We start from the raw sequence: 18,369 nt of genomic DNA, 5'->3' as shown, positions 1-18,369 counted from the left end.
TTGAGATAACATTTTTCTTCAGAAATTGATTAATCATGAAGTATATTCATATTTTGCAATCTTGTTTCCGTTAATAGCTCGGCAATATTTGTAAACTTTTACTTCATCTACGATCAAAGTTTATCGTCAAACATAAGCCAGTAATCACATTTTACAAAATACATATTTAGAAGATTGCCTACGTAAACTAGTTAATACTTTGAAAAATACTTGTACTGTACAAATTGAAACTTGAGAAAAATTGTTTATATTGTATTTGCTGAATTTTCGACATTTTGTTTATTCCTCTGAAAATTAAATATCAGGTGCATCCTCTATTTCTTCTAAGCACCATATCAAATTTGAATTTTTCACAAAAATTCTTTTACCAGCCATGGATATTTGTGTACCTATACAATACAATTTCTTGCTTCTCCACTTTTCTTCAGAAAACGCCTAGTTATGTAAGCTGTATTTATACCAGCAGAATTTATTTCGAAAACGTTGCTTAAGAAGAGTTCTATGGGATTTTCAATGCACCTTAACAACTGCTATTTGCAGAATACAGGGGAGGGCTATTAGAGTGAAGTTGAAAGGGCCCATCTTATTATTTTCGACGTCGCGGAAGAGAAAAAAAAGATCGCCCTTTAACAAGCCCGTCAACGCTCTCCTGGTAACTAGCCGAGAAGCATTCGAGTATTGAAGTTCTGAAGAGCGTTTTCGACGCGTTCGTTTAATCCTCGAGGGCCGTTGCGTTCGATCGTTTAACTCGATGGACCCGTTTTTCAAAATTAAATGATCCCTGCTAAATGTAAAATCCGTGGCCCTTTGATGGCACGTTTTCACGTTCCACTTCAACGCGTATGGGTGCGCTTTGTCGCAGCAGGATGACGTAGAGCGAAAGAACGTCGTCGAAACTGGATTAGCGCAATTTCGTGACCTGTATAGGAAGCCAATTCATTTTACCGAAGTTGAAACGCGCGAGGCGTTGCACAGAGATGTCAAATACTCAGACAATCTGTGTGAGATATGTAATAGGTAATAACGACAACAATACGATATCATATAGTCATGAGAATTTACGAGCTAAGGAATGAAAAGGAATATAAAGTCTAAACAGGTAATTATCCAGAATATTTTCTTCTAAAATTTTAACCAGATGATTTTAATCGAGATTCTCAGATTTCATGTTTTCAAATCATTTTCAAAGCAGTCACGCGAAGGCGCGACATGTGTAGTCATTTATGAATGCTAGATTATGCGATGAAGGATTTAATAAAAGCTCCGTACTAATAATTCTTCAAGTCGCCAGTAATCGTATGCTCGCACCTAGGTAACTATATTCAGCGAAGTTCGTTTGTTGATTGATTTTCTTCTTGCGCGTAATACTTCGAAGTTCATTAACGACGGTATTGTTATACCTTTTAAGCTGGCGTTATTATAACGGTGCTATTATAACTTTATAACTCGCGACCCTTATTACAACCCGGCAGTAATTTCTGGGGGTGAAGCAATTTGTGAAGTCGTCTTTAGGGTTTCCTTCTGCGGAAATGGCGTAACATTTGTCTCGAATGGTGACGCAAGGTTACTTTAGAAATTTTACAGGAACCACTGGGGGAATTTTGAATTTTTTAAATGCATTACATTGATTATTTTCGAATAATCTTCGAATAAAATGAAGTTATTCGAATATAAAGAACAAATTTTTATTTGAATAATGCCCAGCTGGTTACACTCGACTAGAAAGCTCGCGGATACTTTTGTTCGCGAATGGAACACTGAAATTGGTAGACCTTGTGCGTGAAAACAGGTATTTTCCTTCTCATTCTTCATACGTTCAATTTTTAATGGCACCCTGTCGAAAATAAATCTTAAATCGATGGGTTCGAAATTAAATTTCTGTTATTCACTATATGCGTCGTTCGGAACAGCCTGAGATATAAAACCGTGCAGTTGGGCAATGATTAATAGTATCATGGGAATCCTGAAGTAAATTATGGGCGTTAAAATTACTACCAGCTGGTTCTGCACATTGAGCAAATTCGTATTACATGTGATGCATTATTGAAATATAAAAATTTGTTTCGTGCAAGTCCCTTGATAAATCGCGTTAGTGAATTATGAATTCAGAGGAAACGAGGTCGAGCGATATTTGGGTTAATGACGTAAAATGGAAAGAGATTTCTGAGAAAATAGTGTAGCACAGTGCGCCATTCAAAGTTTCCGCGTTAGTTTAAATGAAACGCGCAATTTCGATCCCTTTTTGGAATTGAATAACAGTACCAGGACTTGCTTCATTCATTTCGCCATATCTCTGGTGTTAAGCTATCTTTATGGAGTTCTCTAAGTGCCCCTCAAAGCTTTTCATGCTCACTGAGTGCAATATGATGGAGCAGCTTGATAGTGTATGACGTTATGGTTCAAAGGGCCTTAAGGGGGGACCCCACCCTGAAGCCACTAACAAAAGACAAAGTTAGGGATTTTTTTGTTCGTATAAATAAAAATGCAGGGCTTGGATTTTTTATACAGTTTTAAAGCAATCTTTATTTTGCTAGAATTTTTTTTTTTCAATGAAAAATTGTACAAAATGGCGGTGAAAAAAATGGCTTCCCGGAGCACTGCAAAAATACTGGCCCACACTCCCGGGAATGTCTGGATCATCTGAGATGGAAATACAAAAAAGATATATAAACAGGAATATATTATCTTTGACCTAGCATAGGATTTTCGCAAAAATCGAATTATTTTGGAAATTATAGCAGTTTGAAGAATTTAATTTAATTTTTTACATAAAAATTTGCACTGAAATGCTTGTAAAAAATGGAATAATTGAAATGTTAAAAAAATCCTACGCTAGGTCATAGATAGTATACTCCTGTTTGCATATCTTTTTTGTATTTCCTTCTCAGATGATTCAGTCATTCCCGGGAGTGTGGAACAGTGTTTTTGCAGTGCTCCGGGAAGCAATTTTGTACAATTTTTCATAAAAAAAATTTCTCGCAAAATAAAGGTTGCTTTAAAACTGTATAAAAAATCCAAGCCCTATATTTTTATTAATACGAACAAAAAAGGGGGTATTCTACTGTGATTTTTTTAATGGGCTTAATGAAAGATTTTTATGCTGAACTTTTTACTGTAAATTTATTATACCTTAAACTATAAATAAAAAACGTGTTAGTTGAAAATATGAAATAAAGATGGCGCCACAGCTCATGAAAGCCGGCCACCTCGAAACAAATTGCTCGATTTGTTGCGATGATTCCGGTCGTTCTGTTTATCTAAAACAAAAAACCAAAGAGATTCTTAAATTATTCCTGCACGACTATCGCTGGTGGCAGATTTGGTTTGAAATGTCAAAAAATTTTAACCTGTCGGCAATTTCAGAATTATCAAATTTTGCGACTTTTCTTCGTCTTTTTGGAGCTATAAAATTAAAAAAAAAAAATAGAAAACCAAAATACTTTGGCCTAATTCTGCCAGGGACGATATCAACACATCTGCCGAAGATGCGTGCACAAGATGGGGCCAATCGGTCAAGTAGAATTTGAGGTATCGTGGCAAGCATTTTCTAAAACACCGTCTTGAGAAAGACGCGTTTAAAGTTTTGCAAACAGTTCTAGTAAAGAAAATTCTACTTACAACTAATCTGCCACGCCTGGTCCGTAGAGAACACCTTCCTCTTCCTCAAAGAAGCCTTGCTGTGCCAATTTTTCCTCTCCGCGACCGTCACAGTAGAACACACCCTTAAGCTTCCATCGACATTCTGTAATTCCGCAACAGTGACTCACGCGTGCAAGAATCCACGAGGAACGCTCCTCCCCAAAATGCTCTCTGCGCACAGTTACACCGAAACGTCTCCAAGAAAGCCGGGTCTCACACGCTGCAGCGTAAATAAATTTAAGGGCGCTTCTCTGGTTGAACCACGCGAGGCGCAAAGAATACGCAATTTCTTTCGTGGTGGCTGTCCGTCAGATTAAGGCGGATTCACACGTAATCAGTTCGGCGACGATTCAGTGAGATGGCAGAAAATATCGTTTCTCTGTTTTGGAATGGAGCAGTTCACACTTGGACGTGTCCGTTGCTGACACTGACACAAAGGGGCCATTGTCACAGACGGCACCGAACCGTCGCGGGACTGATGTGTGTGAATCCGCCTTTATTCAGATGCGTAGCTGCATTACGCCGTGGATATCGCACAGTCGGTTCTTTTGACTCTCTCGTTGCATTCCTTTTTTCGCTTAACGGGTTTGAACCGGGGCCGCTATGAATCCAGGGCGAACGAGCGGCCCGTCCCGCGATTTCACACGAGAGTTCTGCTGAAATTTTTATCAGCTCACGGCGAGATTTCAACGTTATTTTACGCGATCGAAGATAAGCGAAGTGTCTTGTAGCCTGCCCGTCCGACTGACGTGCAAAGGTTCCCGCTCGGTCCGTGTTTTCCAGCGCTTTTTTCGAACCAGTTTCAGCGGTCAGCGCTTGGACGCTTTCTAGACATTCCTTCGGGTAGCTCGAGCTTTTGGATTAATACTAAGATATTCATTTTCTTAATTTTTCTTATTTCAATATTCTGCCGTAGGAATCTTTTATTATATACGTACTTTCTATTGAAATATTCTATGGCTGTTAAAAGGAGGTTCAAATAAGATATTGTAGTGTGGAATTGATGGCGATAATAATGGCGTCAAAGAGGATGTATGTAGTAGTGGTATTTGTAATAATGGAATAGGAGATTTTAGAATTTTTTTACGCAGATTAGTGGGATTAATTCTTCGTTGACACTCTGGGTGTGAGCCACCCATAAGCTGATATCAACGCTCTGTACTTTCTATATGCAAAATAAATAGTTTTTTCCAAAGCCCACTTACACACTATTTTCTCTCTCTAAGTATTATATCCGAACAACATCTCTGTAGATTTTAAGCTTCTAATATTGAAATTTGTAGCAGTTACAATTTTTTAAAGATTTTCTTTGTTTTTTCTCGACATGTGTTAATCTAGAATTTTTTTTACAAAAACGGTAATAAAATTTCAATCAAAAATCTATTGGAATACATTCTAGAGACTTCGAAATTGACCCATGATTTTTTTCACAAAAATTGGATTTCTTAGAGGAGAATGGCAGTCGTTCAAAAATTGCTCTGGGTGTGAGCCACCCAAGTATGTCAAAGTTGATCGAAAAAGGAGGTGCGTCAACGAAGGGTTGAAAAGGTTAGTTAAGGTTTGTGTTAGATGGTTTGAGGCACAGGAGAGTAACTCTTCTCTATTAATATGACGAATAAGTGCCAAATGATTATGGGGGCCTTGAATTTTTCGTTAATTTTTAAAAAGTATAATTTTTAAGAAAATCATTTCTTTATGTAAATCTCTTTATTTCAGATATGAATGTTTGTCATGAATCGATGCTACTGAGCATAATTATTAGTTCAGATAGTGGAGGTTTTTAGTATTTGTGTATTAGTTGAATATCTTTTGGAAATCGATAAATTTGTTGGCTTTATAGAGCCCCGACAATTATGGAGAAAGTGTGAAGCTTAGTCTGAGTTCTTTGAAACTCCCTCATATACGATCACTTAAGTCGTTTAAGATCAGAGTAGAACGAATGTTAGATAATAGTTTTCAATTTTTCATTACGCAGAGTGCTCTTGAGTATTTCTGAATGTTTTGCGCTTGAAATTCCAGGGGATTAATGGAACCCGTGAATTTTTTACATTTTCCTTTATCTATCATCGGAAATTTTCACAAAAATGGTAGATATTATTTAGAGAAATGTAATCAGAGTAGCTAGTTATGTTACCAGAATACATTTCTGTAATACTCCACTCGTCTCGTCCCATGAAATGTTTAATCCGACTATTTTGGAGCAGGTATTCTAAATCATTTATGAGCAACGTCTGGGATATGTATTAACATTTTATACAGGAAATCTCGCGCAGTTTCCAAAAGCAGATCCATTTTAAAATTCAGTGACGAATGCATATTAAATCGGTAAAATTGGACTTCGTAGAGGAAAATGTAGATGAGAGTTTTTCTAGAAAGCTGCCAGCTAGCTTATGGCAAACGAAAGCTGGCATTCTATCGGAATATCCTTTTGAAATCAAACTTTATTAATATCCCCTGGCTCCCTAGCTTTGCAAAGATAATGATAACGTGTAGTTTCGCGGGAGGATTATCTTCAACTAATAACTAATGGAGTATTTGCATTTTGGGCTACTCTATCAGCCGTGGCAGGGAATTAGTACTCCAAATCCGTAGCTTGGTAACTGCATAATTAAGTTCGAAGTTAAAGTCGCCGTAATACAACCCATCACTGTATACCCAGTTGGGAACGCACAGTGGCGTGTTAATGACTAGGCCATCAAACTTTCACGACTTGACACTTCTGCTGTCATTACCTTTATTTCACTTATCTCTACTTGGGGTATATCCTAGACTTTATCACATACTACGATCAGGTTTGCAATTGGAACGACGTCGTTGGAAATTAGATAACACAGTAATAATTAAAAGGGTAGCGCCACTATCGTGGATACTATACGGAGGGCGACCAGGTTGTCGAACACTGTGCTAAAAAAACGAGATTTGTGAAAGCCTGAAATTACAGTCCTGAATTAGTAGGATCTAATGCCAACTGCTGTCACTGCAAAATATTCTTTATTAATGTCTCTAGAACTATGGGACGCAGTTTGGACTGTCATGAGGTATTTTGATCTTTAAATTGTAGAACCCAGAACCTTTTGCTTCCTGCTGAACTGCTTAAAAAGTCTCCGAGACTTGCTGGAAAGTTCACCTCTCGATGTTGCTTTTGATGAATTAGAGGTTGGTGTCAAATTCAGGAATTTGTGGTCGTCGGTGTTGGGTTTCGCGAAGTTGCGTGATACGAAATTTTCGAAATTCGAGGGCCTTGGCATCGAATTTTACGAATTCCGGATCGTTGGTGTGAAATTCTATCAGTTTGGGGTTGTTCCTGTCGATTTTTACAAATTTGGGGTCCACAGTGCGGAATTTTACGAATTCGAGGCGCTTGGTGTTCTCTAATTTTCGTCGTTGATGTTAAATTCTCGAGATTCGATTTTTTTAAGCACCCAATAAACGATCGGTGGTCACATAATCCACTTAATACCCACGATCAATTAAGAATGAAATCGCTAGCTGTCCGTGGACCGCAAAGCAGCTCGTGGGAAAGAAAAACCGCTGCGTGGTTAATCGGCAGCGAGCAACAGTCGAGCAAACAGTCGCGGCTGGGAAGAATTAAATGATAGTTGAATCCAAGCGACAAACACGATCCCTCGAGCATCGTTGCCGGATACCCGACCGGATGCGTTCTTCTTTGCTGCCGGGGTCGATTCTCTGGCAGTTTTCCGCGAAAGGAAACACGATCGCCGCGTTGAAACGGTCGATGCCGGTCAGTCCAGGTAGAACTGGAATTCACGTATCAATAATTTACTGGCGTGTTGCACAGACGTCGTCGGATCGCGCAGTTAACAACCGCGGCGGAATTTCTCCGCGAATTAATGGCTGCCAGGAAAAATGTTAACCAGATGCGCAGGTGTCAAGGTGCAAGATCGACGCGACGTTAACCAGTTCCGACATCGGCCTAATCGTTTCAGTAATATTTGCAGCTGGTTACGATAGAAACTTAGCCTGTCTATGGAAGAAGTACGATGGGAATACACTTCTGCGGGTACGTCGTCAGTAAATGGGTATAATTATAATCCTGTTTGGCGGGCGGCAAGAAGTAATAAAAATTTGAAAGCCAGATGCAGCGTGTTTCTTGTAACAACGTATGGCGCGCGCTTAATTAATACTTTTTACCGAATTTATTTGCGGTATTAATTTAAGTTTAAATGATGACTGGGTTCGTGAAAGATAATTGTTTTTAGAGGTTCCGAGAGGAATTTGAATTTCAGTTGAATTTTATTTAGCTCTTTTGACGTGTGGAGGTAGGAAGATCGTGGTAGCTTGAAAATTTAACTGGGGAAATGCTCATTTCCCTGGATGTTAGTAGTGTAGTAAATATTCTGGTAATTATTTAGAAGTTTTCCGCCCTCGCCGATTTCAATGATTTTTGGATATGTTATCAAGATCAAGATTCTGAGCAACTTTTTCCTATACATGTTACCGCCGCACGACCTTCGTTTCCGAGATATTTGCGAAAAACTGCTTTTGACTTATTCCGACGCAACGAATTTCAATTTCCAACTTGTCCCGGGTATTGGTATTGGTTGGGGCTAGATTAGTGCGGGGAGATCGTAAAGCGTGATAGCGAACTGATGTGAGTTTAGATATTTGAACCAGAAACTTGCGGATGCCCGTCAACACCCCGACTCACATCGGCTCGCTATCACGCTTTACGCGCCCGCGAGCGTCGGAATAAGTCAAAAGAAGTTTTTTGCAAATATCTCGGGAACGAAGGTCAGCGTCGTCATTTCTTTTGTCCCATGCTGGCGTATACGCTGCCACGGACGCGTAGGTACCTGGCAGAATACATTTTGTAGTAGCAGCAGTTTTTCGCGAATATCTCGGAAACGAAGGTCGAGCGGCGGTAAGATGTATAGGAAAAAATTGTTCAGAATCGTGTCCCCGACAACATATTCAAAAATCATTGAAATCGGTGAGGACGGAAAACCTCTAAATAATTACCAATATTCTTATGATATTTCTTTGAAATTTTCTAAGAGCGTATAAAAATGTGGGTTTGCTGTTAATGGTAGTAGGTGGATATCATTCTGTTTTTGCAATCCCGTAATTTTATGAATAACTGTGAAAAATTTTCATACTTGTGAATATCATTTATTTTATATCTTCGTGGAGAAATGTTATTGAAAATTTTTGCTTGCTGGGGATTAAACTACTGTAATAGTAGCATACATTATTACGTATCGGATTGACGGATATACTTTGCCTGCGAGGAGACGATAATTCAAAAACAACCACTTGAAACTGGTCGCTATTGTAATGTCACTTTAATTATGTAATTTTTTCAATTTTGATTCTCTTCGTATTGTGTGTACATTAAGTTTCCCTTGAAGTCATCACCAATTGTCTACATAAACAAAGGTATTCCTTTATGAATACGACGCTTTATTATTCTCTTTTAAGCCTTGGTGCACGTATTCTATTGTTACTCTTTCCATTGTCAAATTAATTCTGATGTAATTGAAAAGCAAGTGAGCTTCGCTGTGGTCCGTTCCAGTAACAAGCTCTCTTGCCACTTCTGCTTTCAAAGAAACTATAATACTTTAGTTGTCAATTTGAGTATAATATAGATTCAGTTACTTCAAAGTATTGGAAATAGAGCAACCTGCATTGAAAACGCTGCTTTGCTGTCGTACGCTTCCCCTCGAACAGCGACCTCTGGATCGCTCTATACTTGCCTGACATTGCGACACGCGCGGATTGTGCGCTCCGACGTTTTTGACTTGTATTAATATTCTATTCAATTATATTCCTTGAGCTTACTAGTGTATTGTTCTCATCTACCGACCTGCTAACTCTAACACAAAGGGCTTTTATCAAATTTATAACATATAACTTAGAATTCATACTTAAAAATAAAAACACCAAATTTCTCATTTTTGCGAAAAAAGTTGAAGCTTTAACATTAAAAATGCAAAACACAGTAGTATTAAAAAATCTTAAGCTAATCAATTATTTTCCGTACAGTATAATCTCAGAAACAGTGGTTGATTAATTTTCAAATCTACTTGTTTCAAAACCAGAGCACCATATCAAAAGAATTAATTTTGTAATTGAATGACACTAGTCCTTCCACACAGCTTGTCGAACAATATTCCATTATATTCCGTTGCGTTATGAGCTTCGCATGTTTTGCATACATTTTCAGAAGAACTGAATTCGTTTGGTTGTCTCTGTCCAACCCTCTTTGATTTTCTGTTTCACTGAAGCCTAAACCGAGCGAATTTAATCTTGTAAATAGAGGACAGATAGATATTTTCTGTATATAGACTCTATTATATGCCGTTGTGATGGTGCCGGAAGGAAGAAAGAATTTATGGGAATTCGATATATCAACTGACCCCACGAACCTCATAACTGGTCGTGTAACCTGTCTTTTCGGTAATTTAATCTTCCCTGTAAATTACGACGTTCCCGTGGCACGATATTAATTCTCGTTCGACGGTCGTGTAATCAGCGACTTCATCCTGATAAGTATAATCGGCCTTGCTCTTCTATAACACATCGCTGGGATTATCAACGCAAGATGGTTCTACGAGATCAGTTGAAAGCTGTTATAGCGTGGCAATGCGACAGGTTCTGATTAGTATTCTGAAATATTTAAATCCACCGACGTGAAAATAATCATGGCTAAAATGGTCTTGTTTTTTCACGAAGCTTATTATCAATTTTAATATTTCGAACTACAAAAACCCAGTGCTGATGAGGTTCACAGAATTTCGCGAATTTGCAATTTAATATTTTCTTGTTCATTATGGTTGGAAAAATTACGTGGCCACACAACTTTTCATCGTGTCCGTAGCAAATTTAGGCATGAGGGAGGACTGAAAAAATTTCCTCCTGTGATTTGCCTTGATGTTACATCGAAACACTCAAACGCTGCGATTGCACCGTTTACATTCTAATAATTAGGACGAAAATCCACAGGGTCAAAATTTTTGGTACTCCTATATCGTCCGCATTTTATAGACGGACTAGATCACGACATTCGAGATTAACTGCGAGTTATTCGATGAATCTTTAATGTTGAATTACATAGAGAAGGTAAAAGAAAAAATGTGTGGCATTTATCGTTCGGTTGGGCACGTGTCCTAAAATACATTGCTCGAGTGAGGTGAATCAGAGTAGTTCCACTCGAGCTGCTTTTCAATGAGATACGCCAGCAGAAGCGGACCAGAACACTCGACTGATCAGATGGTCCCTCTTTAACAAACTAATCGATCTGGATACATAATTGCTAATGGGTATCTTATCGCGACTGCGCTACCATGTATGCAGATAACGACTGGACGTCGCACAATGTAATTTAAATGAATCTAGATCGTTGTTATGTCATTCTGTAATGGTTCAGGGGATTGCGCGAGCATGTTTTCCATTTAAACGATAATAATTACGTTGCGCTGCTTTCTTTCTGGACCTTCGTGATCACCACACAAAACTGGGTACCTACATACCTACGATACTTTTTGCACTGGATTATTACAAGGATTCTGATAACTGCAACATCTGGGGTAGATTTTTCATTTGTCGAATTGAAAATAATATGGGCCACTCTTCGATAGATCGAAAGTTAGGGTTTTTTGAAAATGGAGTGCAAAAGATCTATTTTATAATATATGATTATAGTTTATTGCAACATTTCCTTGGTTTTAATATAGCGAGAGGTATTGGGACCTGGTCTACATTGCTGTAGATAGCTTCTCGGTTAGGTATTTCATTATTTTCCTAGTGGGATATTGATGCTATTATATTTGCTTTATGTCATTTCCACGTGATTGAATTAATATTTTTCGATCCGGGAACGCATGGGCGAGGCTCTATTGGTCATCGATCTTCGTTTTATTACTTAAGTTACATAAGTGATACATCTGAGAAATTTAACATCACCGTAAAACGATCGTTAATAATTTATTCTACGCGCAGTTAAGCGACCATTATCTATAGATGAACGTAGTAAATGGTAATTTTAGTTATTTGCTCGTTGTGGTTCGCGACATATCAGTGGAAAAGGTCCTAATTTCTAGCAACTTATTCCACCAAATGTTAAATGGCTCAAAATCAACAATAGGTTAACACAAGAGATTGCAATGTTTTTCCAAATTTGATTATCTCGATCAATGGAGATATCGATCTTTTTCCCATTTCCTATCAGGACGAGCATGTTCACTCAAAACTTTCAAACCACTCATGAACTGTAATTAGTTCCACATTTAAAATGGGATCCTCCTTCGTAAATAGGAATCCATCGATCGATTCGATTTTCCAGCGTGCATCCTCGGTCGCTGGAATGCCACCGAATGAATCATCCGTGGAATTGCAGGCCTAACGTGTGCCGAAGGTGAATTGCGTAGGCGTAGCAGCGCACGAGCGAATGCTTCAATGATAACACGATCTCCTCATTTAGATAAATTAATCTAACTAGTACCTTGTGCTCGTCTAGCGAGCTTCGTTCCTCCCCTTTATCGATACATCCGCTGAGCATGGAGCTGTAATCATCTTTCGCCGATAGTCGTGTCTCTGAAGCGCAACGACGCGCATGATACGTCGCGATACCTGTTCCACGAGGATGCAATTAAAATAATAGTGGCAACGTGGCCCCAATTTCGCGGATGTAACGTAGCACCATAACGAAGAGAAGCATTTCATACAGAATTTTACGGGACCCGCAAATGTCAGTTTTATATCGTTTAAAATCTTGTTTTATTGTAATTTTCTGAGAAACGAAAAAGGACACACCAGCCATTTAGTGCACATTTCATTATATCGAAGGATTTCGTAAATGTATGGAGCCGCATTTCGGTATGTTGCAAACGTATGACATCAACGAAAATTGGTAAATGAATGAATTTTTATACACGACTTATTGATTGTAAACTGCGAAGCTGAATCCGTTATCCGCGAGTGCTCTTCAGGTATTGAGTATTCGTGGAACAGAAGCATAGGCGGTGCATGCCAAGCTTTGTAGCCTCGACTTCGTTTTATGATGCAGGTCTGAAAAACTAAACTTCTGTAAGAGGAAATCGTTAAGGACGGTTATTTAAAACCGATAAAGGGGAAAGAGTATCGTGGTCAATATTAGAGATTAATAATGAAGTTGGAATTTCGACCGTAAAATTTTTTTTAAAAAATTAAAACATGATTTCGGCGCACAGTTTCGGTGAATTAAAAGAATAAAAGCTAATTTGCAAATATAAGAAGTATCATCTTCCGACGTTTCGGTCAATATTTAGACCTTTATCAAGGAAAGTTTGAATAACTAAATACTCCGTATGCTTATATGTAACATGCTTGATAAAAGCGAGCGACGTGCGAGTCGGTTGAACAATGACTGAGGCAAACAGTACACAGAAAGCAAGAACGTCCAGAGATTAATGTATTATCCGCTTTTCTTGTTATATGAAGCATTTTACGAGACTTTTGCAGCATATTGCTTTCTGTTCAGCTTTCGATGTAATAAATTTATGTATAGTGTGTAACGGCTTTATTTATTAGCTTAAATAAGGTAAGAATGTGAATATTATCGAAACATGAAAATACATATTGCGCGATGAAATTGATGTTGATTCATCCTGTACCTCATACTTCAGCCGCCTTTGACACGGTAAGAATGCGGCATATTGATTTTACATAGCGTCCTGCGACGCAATTAACCGTCGATAGTTGAATCAATGCTGACTCCCATGCAGTTCTCCAGATTATTAAAAATTTTGCATAATTGATTGTGGCGCATTATGCGCCGAAGTGAATAACTGCGTGGCATCCTACTAATTATTCAAATCGTTTCTGCATTCGGAATACTCGTTATTGTCGACTGGATAACGGTTGAAAAAATGTTCCGATAAACATTTTTTACGGGACTTTTCATTCAAGAATTTCATTCAAGAATTGAATATGAATCTTCATTAAGGAAAATATATTGTACTTTAATTTTACACGAATCGTTCGAAGGCTCCCTTGAAGATTAATATTAAATGTTAATTCTAATTAGAGAGAAAATTTCAGTGATTACAAAGTTGTCCTTTAGAAACCACACTACCACATGGTAAAAGAAAACTTGATACACAAAACAGAATAAACGAAATTTTATGTACCGAACTTTTTTTTTCGGAATATCTCGTTTACGTCCTCCAAGTGAAGTTACTGTAGTACCGCATTATATTAACGCTATCAGAAACACGTGATAGAAAATGTGAACGCTATCGTCGTCTATTATCGACGTTAGTAAACCGTTCACCGCACGAAGTTGTGTAATTTTCGTAAATCACGTTCTAACGTACAGAAGATTCTGTACGTCCGATTCGGTAATTGGATAATGGCGGCGAGGATGCGGAAACACGCTTCTGCGGCCTCATGCACCTGCGAACATATGTTTAAGGACGTTTTGTTTCTTTTGTAAATACCCATTTAAGGCAGCTGCATGTACGCATTGACACTGACCCTGTAATTATTGTTACACCGGCCATCTCGAAGAAATGATAGTGATTACCACTGATCATTGGTAGTTGTTCGGGCAGCACAGTATTGGATTGTTGAAGACAATATCGTTCTTTAAACACGAGGATAAAAAGATGAGATTTAACTCCCTTTCTCTTTTATATATAATACATAGTGCACACAAGTTTGTATCTTTATAAAAAATTCCCAATAGCACACTTGTATGCGTGTGTGTGTATTTATAATATATAATATTAATTCACTAGTTAACAAGAATAATTTTTCAAATACCTAAGTAGATAGAAGAAGCTTCGCAAGAATCTGTTACAGTAAACACTATGCATTTAAAATATTTATCTACGTTTCAGAATAAAGTAAATCATAGGTAATTCTTAAACTATTATCGATAAAAGAAATCGTTACCAATTTTCTTTGAGTTACGTGGAGCGTCCTAAAAGGATTATGTACAAAACAAATATTTCTCAGTTATAAAATGAAAAATCGTTAATTTCGTTCCTGCGAAATTTTACTTTTCATTTGTATAATTGCATTAATGGTCAAGGTATTGTATCTGCTATCGTTTCAATACCTGATAATCAATGCTGAGAAATAGACGCAGCAGTAAGTTACGTAATTCGCAAGAAGTACCGTGCAGGATAACAATTAATTGCACATGACGTAAATGACGGTGGAATAATGTGTTTCTCAGGGAGCATTGGTTTCGGTCGAATAGATCGTTAGGAACGCGTAATAAATTTCTCATAAGCACTTGGTGTTGTATTCTTGATAAGTTACAATCATTGCCGCGTGGTATTTCGAAATATAAATAAAATTTTCAAAAGATCAGTGATATAAACTAGGGTTTATACAAACCTCGATTTTTGAAAAAATCGGTTTTCGAATTCCAGTATTCCAAAAACCGGTTAAAAAAGTATTTATACTGATTTTAAAATTATCAGTTTTTTATAATTATGGAATTACAAAAAATATGACAAAATAAAATATACTATCTATCTATACAAAACCAAATATATAACTAAAAAAAAACAACTAAAATCCGTACAATTTTTTAGTTCAATTAAAATGTATGGAACCAAGTCTGATAAAATATAACAAAATAAAATATACTCCATAACAAAACCAAATAAAAAAACTAAAATAACTAAAATCCGTACAAAATATAAATTATAAATCATTATTTCATTTAGGATGTTTCTGCAGGAATTATGAACTCGTGCAGATTAGTTTTACAGTAAACTTTTAACACGATATACTTATGGTAAATTTAAAAATCGGTTTTCGAATTTTACAAATTGATCCCCTTCCCAACGGGTTTTAAATCCCGTTTTTAAAAATCGACAAACCCTAATACAAAAACATCGGCAACCTTTTGCCCTAACATCAAATTAATTGTTCCAATTTAACGTTCGATATTTGTAAATAATATCTTACCAGCCGTTGATACCTCTAATTAAAGCATCGGTATGCAGTATAGTGTTCAAAATATGATTCAATTTATACACCAATGCGTTCTACATTGATATTCGTAGCCAATACGCGAGTAAATTCGAACATTTGGGAATTAATATTCCTAGCTCGCATAGCAACATATTCTATCATTAGTTCAATATTTACAATTTATTATATGCAAGTAGAAAATAATTTCCCTAGTTACTCCTAGAAATTGGCAACGGGTTTGCATGCTGTCTTCTTTCTAGTTTTATTTGCAATGTAATTTCGCCTTTTACGTAAATTCTAGCGAAAGGAGGTAATAAAGACGGTTCGCTTAATGATATCCAAAACAACCAGATATGAATAGAAAATGCTACACCACTTGTGCTCGCGTGCACACTGGCAGTGAGGAACCTTTAATGTGCATCGGTGACAGATTTGGATGCTCGCCAGCTTCTTAACGATGATAGACATTCGCTAACTGCATCTGCCAACAGAGATGTCACGTTCAGTTAAAACAGTACTGAATACCGAAGATTTCGTACACTGACTTCGTATTAATTGATTTCGTGATTGATGGTATTTCGGGGCCTCATCGCGTGGCATCAGCTAGTCACGTGTACTGGGTGTACACGAAGTACTTGTCACCTCTTTCACAGAAGAATCTATGCAACTGAACCGACGAATTAAAAAGATTAACGTAAAAGTTTATCTTGATTGTGGAATTCGATGCCCCAAATTTTTTTATTTTCACATATTTTGTTCGACAACATTTTTTAACTTTCATACATATAGAAACGATTTATTTTAGATATGTGGTGCCTGTTGAGCTATTCTTTCAATATGTATTCTCTAATCAAGTAAAATATATATATATAAATAATAAATATTTATCTAAAATTCCATATTCGAAAGTAGTGTTTTGACAAGTCCATTGAATGAATACGTGAAATTTATTTTCGGGAGCTGTGATTATTACCATTTCCACGCTTTTCATATACTAACATATAATCAATGTTCATTACACACGATGCAAATAATGTGTCAGTGTAAATCTTACAATTAGAGTTGATAGAACTGGTTGCAAGAGATAAAAAGTGTTTTAATAATCATATGTCCTGAACCTCGTACCTTGAAAGACGTCTAAATAGTTAATTGTATTGTAATTTATATAAATCGTTGTAGGTCACGCGATACGTATTTCCTGGCAAGGATTCAAAATTTATATATGAATTGAAAATGATAAATTGATTTTCGAACACCTTCGAAAGTGGTTGGAGTTTCTTTCCTTTTCTTACAACTAATTTTAGTACAAGCCTAAGTTGGCTGGTATTTCTCATAGTGCTTGAATACGTTAAATAGAACTAGGTATCTGTCTCTGTAACAATTAATTAACAACGACGTACTAATACAACCTGTTATTCCCTTCATCAATTCAGATGATTGACATTCAGGTTCACAGGATTGATATTGGCTTGCGTTAATTAAACCCGCGCATAATTGAACGAGCATCGGCACCAGCGTAGCGAGGAATCTTGTTAAAAATTTTCTCGCTGGCAATTTTTACATTCGGTTATTTATCACGCCCGTGCCACGACCTTTTGCGAGTAAAAACGCTATGTGATTAATAACCGACTCGTCGTTACTCACCGTTACGCATGCTCATAAATAATAATTAACCTATTGAAACGCTTAAATTTTTGACCGATTAAAGATTGATCAACTTTAAAATTACATTACCTCCTGTTTATTCATTGCGAAATAAAGGTCTTAATAATTGCACCGATATTAAGCGTGGATGGTGGAAATTAACTATGGAAATTATAAGGAATCCAAGGGGCTCTGAATGAATAATTATTAATCATTTTTTCTGTCATAGGTATTTTTTGTTTAATTTAGATTTTTAAATTCTCCAGTATTCGAAAAAATCTATGTCTGTTAGGTACTTCTGTTTCCACTATTTTTATTATATTTACTTATAATTCTATTTAGAACTTGTTGCCTGCACTTGCGCTACTTTTATTACTTCCACTACTTTCATTACCTCCAATAATACCTGTAATTTTCCTATTATTATCACCTCTAGTTTTACCTCTACTATTACTGTTACCTCTACATACACTTCTACTGTTTCTATTATCTCTGCTTGCCCTTTTACTACTTCTGTTCTCCCAATCGCACCCCACTGAAATCGAACGACACGATTTCCTCGTATGTCTGGATGTAACGCAGCTGCAGTTGCGGCTTCGGTTCCCGTTGCAAGTCCCTCGTTATTAGTAATACCAGGAACAGTGCGTGCTGTAAGAAGTCCACGCTCAACGGATACGCTTCATGCGAGCTTTTCTTTCCGGTAATGCATGTGAACAGAGGTTTCACTGTGTGTGAACGTGCTTAATAAGTGTCACGTTGCCTGCAAATCTCCCGACAAGCAATGTCTGCCCCAAATACTGCACCAGCGGGCTCTGACACATGCACCACGTGTTAACCTTGATTACACTTCTTACTGCATTCGCTAATTACCCAAATCGGTGCATCTGACTGCCCTGTGACGTGTTTCGACACTCATCTCCTCCTTCGTATATTTTTTTCCCTTCCTTTTTCTGCTGTATACATAATTTAGACCATCTGTGATGTAACAAGTGTGTTTGTCCTCTTTTATATGACGATCGAGAAAGCTTAAGTGGGAACTCCAAAATTGTTATTTAAAATAATGCTATGCCTTTAGAACGTATATTGTGAATCATATATTGGGTAGATTTCATGTTACTCTGTCCTGCTTGCGTATGTGTGAAATTAAATGTGGAATTA

The 18,369-nt window shown here is 37.2% G+C and overlaps 1 protein-coding gene across 1 annotated transcript in view; it reads left to right on the top strand.

Annotated features, from left to right (window-relative positions):
• The window catches only part of Barc (RRM1_TatSF1_like and RRM2_TatSF1_like domain-containing protein barc), an 84,139-nt gene that overhangs the window by 30,389 nt on the left and 35,381 nt on the right, over nucleotides 1-18,369 (top strand). The gene's annotated exons all lie outside the window — the stretch shown is intronic.

The sequence above is a fragment of the Andrena cerasifolii genome, chromosome 2 (genome assembly GCF_050908995.1).
Source record: "Andrena cerasifolii isolate SP2316 chromosome 2, iyAndCera1_principal, whole genome shotgun sequence".
Taxonomy (NCBI): Eukaryota; Metazoa; Arthropoda; class Insecta; order Hymenoptera; family Andrenidae; genus Andrena; species Andrena cerasifolii.
This window is presented reverse-complemented; position numbering and strand designations above follow the sequence as displayed.